The sequence below is a fragment of the Eurytemora carolleeae genome, unplaced genomic scaffold, assembly GCF_000591075.1.
Source record: "Eurytemora carolleeae unplaced genomic scaffold, Eaff_2.0 scaffold1797, whole genome shotgun sequence".
NCBI classification, from domain to species: domain Eukaryota; kingdom Metazoa; phylum Arthropoda; class Copepoda; order Calanoida; family Temoridae; genus Eurytemora; species Eurytemora carolleeae.
Genome location: NW_019397696.1, coordinates 42,433 through 48,277, shown reverse-complemented (window position 1 = coordinate 48,277; position 5,845 = coordinate 42,433).

Sequence of the window (5,845 nt, the reverse complement as noted above, 5' to 3'; positions counted from 1 at the left end):
AAAACGGCTGAACCGATCGGGCCCAAATATTTTGTGGGACATCTAGGGACCCCAGGGAAGGTTTATAAATGATCAAACTTTTAAAGATTTGTGATTAAAAGTTTTTATTCTGTAAAATTTTGAAAATCCGCGAAATTTTTTGTAAAAATCCGGGAATTATTTTTGTTTTGTTTTACGATGTACAGAAAGAGAACATGTTCACAATTAATTTAGAAGATGGGCACGAAGCGCCCTCTCAGGCTATTAGAATAAATTTCAGTATTGATAAATTGCATGAAAAGTTTAAACTATCACAATTGAAACATTCGTATGAATTTTTGATATTAATAATTTTTACAAGGAATTGTGTTTTGGGCAAACACTTGAATTTTCTAATCCGTATATCTTTGTAACCTGGTGATCTCACAAATTTCATGGTTTGAAATCTCTAAGGTCTATCACCTTGGGTGCAGATAAATGGGAATTAAAACTTCTAGCTTTATGGCTGAACCAATTGGGCCCATTAAGTTTTTTTGGGACCTCAACTACCAGGAACTAATTTGCCATAAAATTTATTCGATTTTTAAAATTTTTCTAAAATCCTTCAAAGCTCAACCATAAAAGTTGAAAACGAAATTTTCAAGCCAGAAGAAAATTTGTAACAGGGGTATTACATAAAAAGATCCTAACTTGAATCTAGGATCACCATAAATTGGTTCTTTTTATAGTTTATTCACATCAGTCTATTAATATAGTTTCATTATATACACTTTGCTTGTCTGTCTGTTTGTGTCCAATGAACGTCAAAACGGCTGAACCGATCGGGCCCAAATTTTTGTGGGACCTCACATACCAGGAGAGGTTTGAACAAATTTGCCTTAAAATTTTTACAATTTTTCAAATTCTTTGAAATCCGTCATGGAAAAACCATTAAAAGGTTAAAAGCTTTAATCTCTTAATACCAGGAAAGGTTTGAACAAATTTTTAAAAATTCTCTAAAATCTATTATAGGAAAGGCATGGAAAGGTTGAAATATTTATTATATTCGCCTAGAGAATACTTACAGACAGATGATCCTAGATATAATCCAGGAACACCAAACATGAATTGCTTTGATATTCATTTCAGTTAATTAATGTTCATAGACATCATACAAATGCTTTGCAAAGACAATTCATAATTTCTATTTATACATTGAAATACTAAATATCAATGCGCAAAATACATTGAAAATTTCCAATACTAGTGAAATATTAAATAATTAAGTTCTCAGAGGATACTTTTAAAGTAATTTGGGTCAAGTTTGTGATTTGTCATCTTCCTCTTCTTTCAAGGAATTTCTATTAGAAAGCTAAGACACCTAGCGGTAGAAATTCGAACTGGCACGACAGACCAGGCATACAACAGCATATTACATTCTATCAAACATATCACATCAAACAATTTTTTTTCCTTTTATCATTCTGATTTTGAGATTTGTGTAAAAATGTAAAAAAAAAGTAATCTTGAAAATGATATTCAGCTGTTGGTTTAAAAAAAAGTCTAATATCAAGAAGACCATTATTTTTGATATTCAATTTGATATCTATATATATATTTTGCTTGTCTGTCTGGGTGTATGTATGCTTGTTTGTGTCCAATAAACGTCAAATTTTGTGTGGGACCTTACATGACCGCAGGGCACGTGGATTTAACGGTTCTGTCAGTATTCCAGAAATCTGTGACTTTCGATCATAATTTGACCCATTAAACATAATTTTTTAGCCTTTTTTCTTAAAATACTTTTAAATAAAAAAAATAGAATAAAAATATCCGCAAGTTAAAAGATTGTTAAGTTATAGACCAAAACATGTTTGATTTTAAATAGTAGAAATTAACCGAATGCTGCTTACTCTGGATATATCCGGAGTTAGGGAAGGTTTACGGTGAATTACCAAGTTTATATATCCTTATTTCTTCTTTTCGAAATATATCACATTTTGTTAGCATTTCCTTAAATTTTTTGTTATATAATTTACACCAGCAAATATCACATTGCAAATATTTTAAATATTCTAATTTGTAATTTGACAATTGTTCAAAATTTGTAAAGAACACAATAACATAATTATAGTTAATGAATGACATTGTGTGTCCCCCCCCCTCGGTGTGCAACATGCGTGACCCCCCCCCCCTCATCTACACAACGTGCGTGCACCAAAGGATGTGAATATCTGCATGATCTTGTGAATATATTTTGCTTAATCATTAACCATTTAGTCTCACTTGGTTGCTTTCAGCACGGACACACAGCATTCAGCTTAGTGCGAATATTTTTAGTGTGGATGTTTTGCACAGTCGAATGACCAATTTTACACGGAAAGACTGTAACATATTAATATGATTCAGCTTAAATACAGGGTGTCCCACGAAACATGACAGTTGGTGAATAGTTTTGAATGTCTTCTTCCGTATAAGATATTAAAGACATTTTTGCAGTTTATTTAAAAAAAACATTTTAGACTATTTACCAACTGTCGTGTTTCGTTGGACACCCTGTATATTTTAGGATATACAGTGAGACTCATAAAACTGCATGGAATAGTAGATGTATGATATATAAATCTTCTAACTCGCAAATTAAGTCAAATGGGCCTGTGCCCTGTGTACACTGTACTATTGCTGTTTTTAATTTTAATCGGAATATCTAAAATCATTTCTTAAGTCTTACATTCGTCTTTTCATTCCACAGTTTTGCGGGTCCCACTGTATGTTTGTTAAGTAATGTTTTTTTCAAAACGTCTCTCAATTGTAATCGTACTATGGTCGTACATGAATTATCTATCTATCAGATAAGAATTTATCGAGAGCCGACATCTGGCGTCCAAACTATTGTCCTCCGAAGTACGACCACATTATGGAGAAAACGGGCTCAGAGCTATCCAAAAAAGATCAATATAAGACGACATTTCATGTAACATCTGTAAAAGAAAGCTGTTTATAGATTGAAAGAGAAAACATTGACACAGATACAGGGTGTCCCACGAAACATGACAGTTGGTGAATGGTTTAGAATGTCTTCTTCCATAATTTGTTAATTTGTTTGATACATAAAAGAATAATAAAATATTTTATGGGAGTCATCTTAAAGAATAATTAATTTCAACGAAAAATATTTGGGTTAAAGATTTTTTAACTAAATTAACTGCCAAAAAGTCTTTAATATCTAATACAGTATATTGGAAGAAGACATTCGAAACTATTCACCAACTGTCATGTTTTGTGGGACACCCTGTATAATTAGTTAAATAGAAAACATCTTGGTTTCAAAATAAAATCAAACAAAACCGACACATTTATTTTTTTCTATTTTCTATTTTCAAAACCTTCTTTTTAGAGCATCTCTTTTAAAAAGAGATTCAACAAAAATAAATACATTAATTAAAAACATTACATAAACATAAATTTTCTTTTCCATATCTTCTATCCATGCATATTTAACAAAGCTCTTTGCTCACATATAAAAATAGTTATTTGTATATATGTTAGCTATAGCTGGCCAAACGGTTTAACCAAATTGGCTGATTTTTTTATGAAACATAGGCTGCAAGGTTTTTTTTCAAAAATCGATTTTTTTCAAAATTTGACGGGCAGCGCCGGGCCCTTCATGCCAGTCAATAATAATAATAACCATCTGAAGTGTCCGTTGATGCCCGTAAAATAAAAATAAATCTAATTTTGAAAAATAAAATCCAGCCGTTTAGCCAGCTATAGCTGACATAAAACTATATATTGATATAAATGAGCAAAGAGCTTTATTATTAGATATATTAGATGAAATCAAAGATAAAATTTTTTCTCCAAATTCTTATATTCCTAAAAAATATATGTTAAAAGCAACTTCTACCTGAATCTTAAAATAAAAGTTATATTCAAACAGATAGGAGTATAGAAAAATATAGAGATATAAATACTTTATAAAGTAATATTTCTTAATACAGTCTAAGATAATTATTTTCTGTCCACAATCTAATAATATCATACCTTAAAATTTCATCCTAAAAATTTCATTAAATGCAACTCTTGTCTATATCCTTAAAAATTTATAATATTAAATTGATAGATACAGTGATAACCTGGAAACCGTGGAAATGGAAGACGACCTTAAAGCATTAATTAAGTCTATTTGATGTCGTAACCTTGCACAGTTGTACATTTTCATCTAGAGTAGATCAAAGATCTTAAATTTTGAAAGCTGTGATTCAGTTCAGAGCTCATGTTAGTAGGTTCAGCTACAAGATTTATCAACAAAAATAAGGATACTCAATTTAAAGGAAATTGTAATGCCCACCTGAATCTCTGTAAATAGTCTGAATTAACTTTTTTTTTCAAAATTCGAGAAGCAGCCAAACCAAATCGGCTAAAATTTTGTTTGAGGAAACTTTCAACTTATAAAACTGGACAACGCCGGGTTTTCCAGCTGGTTCTATATATAGTCTTCTATATAGCATAAGTATATTTCTAATATTACATATACTCGTATTATATGATAAAATAAAAACTTAATAATATAATATACTTAATCTTCAATTTTTATTTTTTATCTTTAGAAGATAACAGTTGGTATACGGAGTTTAGATGAAACAGCTTTTAACTAGAAAATCCATAAAAGTACTGCAAAATCAGCAAGTGTTATGTGTAAAGAAAAAATTTCGCAATGAATTTCATTAATTCGTATTCATCACATCCTTATCACATAAGTTTACTGCACATTCTATCATGTCTAAACCATAATAGAATCCGTATACTTAAAGATTGACTTTGGAAATGTTAAATAGCATCGCTTATTCTTTTTATAATGACTTTGTTCAAAGTATCTATAAGTTTATTTATCTAGGTGAGTTCATAAACTTCCCGATAAACTTCAAAAATAAGTTCGATTGAATATGTTGATTTTTCAAGATCGTTAAATCAAATTTTACCGGAAGGGAGACATTATTAATGTTTTTTGACCCTATTATAACGGCATTGAATTTTTAATTTTACTGTAAAAGGGTAAGTCCATCCAATTTTCGGAGTGTTTCAGTCTATACTTGACTTGATTATTTAAAGAGTCACTTTGGAAATGATAGAAAGCATCACTTATTATTTTGGAAATGTCGTTGTTCAAATAATCTACCGTATTAAAAAATCCTATTATTTTTTCTAAATGTAATCTAAACTTCAAATTTAAACTGTCGGTTAGAAAATGTTTTCCAAGACTAAAGTAGTATCCATTTTATTATATGTATACAAACCTTCCTTTAAGTTCAATTATGCTGTTTTAAACATTTCCTAAATTGTAAAACGATTAGTTTTCTGCTAAGAGTATGGAATAAAAATCTTATACTAAGAGATAAAGTTTATATATAGAAACCTACAAATAGTATGGGAAGATACATATTATTAAGTATTAAAATTCTTTCTTTAAATTTAATGTTTCAACAAAAAGTCTTTTGTTTTATTGAAAGGAATGATACTTACTCTGTACTTCCAGTTCCTTATTTAATTCTCTTTCTTACTTCTACACTTTTCTCTTTTTTATTTAACTCCCTCCTTACTCTACACTTTCCTTTCCTTATTTAATTCTCTTTCTTACTTCTACACTTTCCCTTCCTTATTTAACTCCCTCCTTACTCTACACTTTCCCTTCCTTATTTAACTCCCTCCTTACTCTACACTTTCCCTTCCTAATTTAACTCCCTCCTTACTCTACACGTTCCCTTCCTTATTTAACTCTCTCCTTACTCTACACTTTCCCTTCCTTATTTAACTCTCTCCTTACTCTACACTTTCCCTTCCTTATTTAACCCCCTCCTTACTCTACACTTTCCCTTCCTTATTTAAC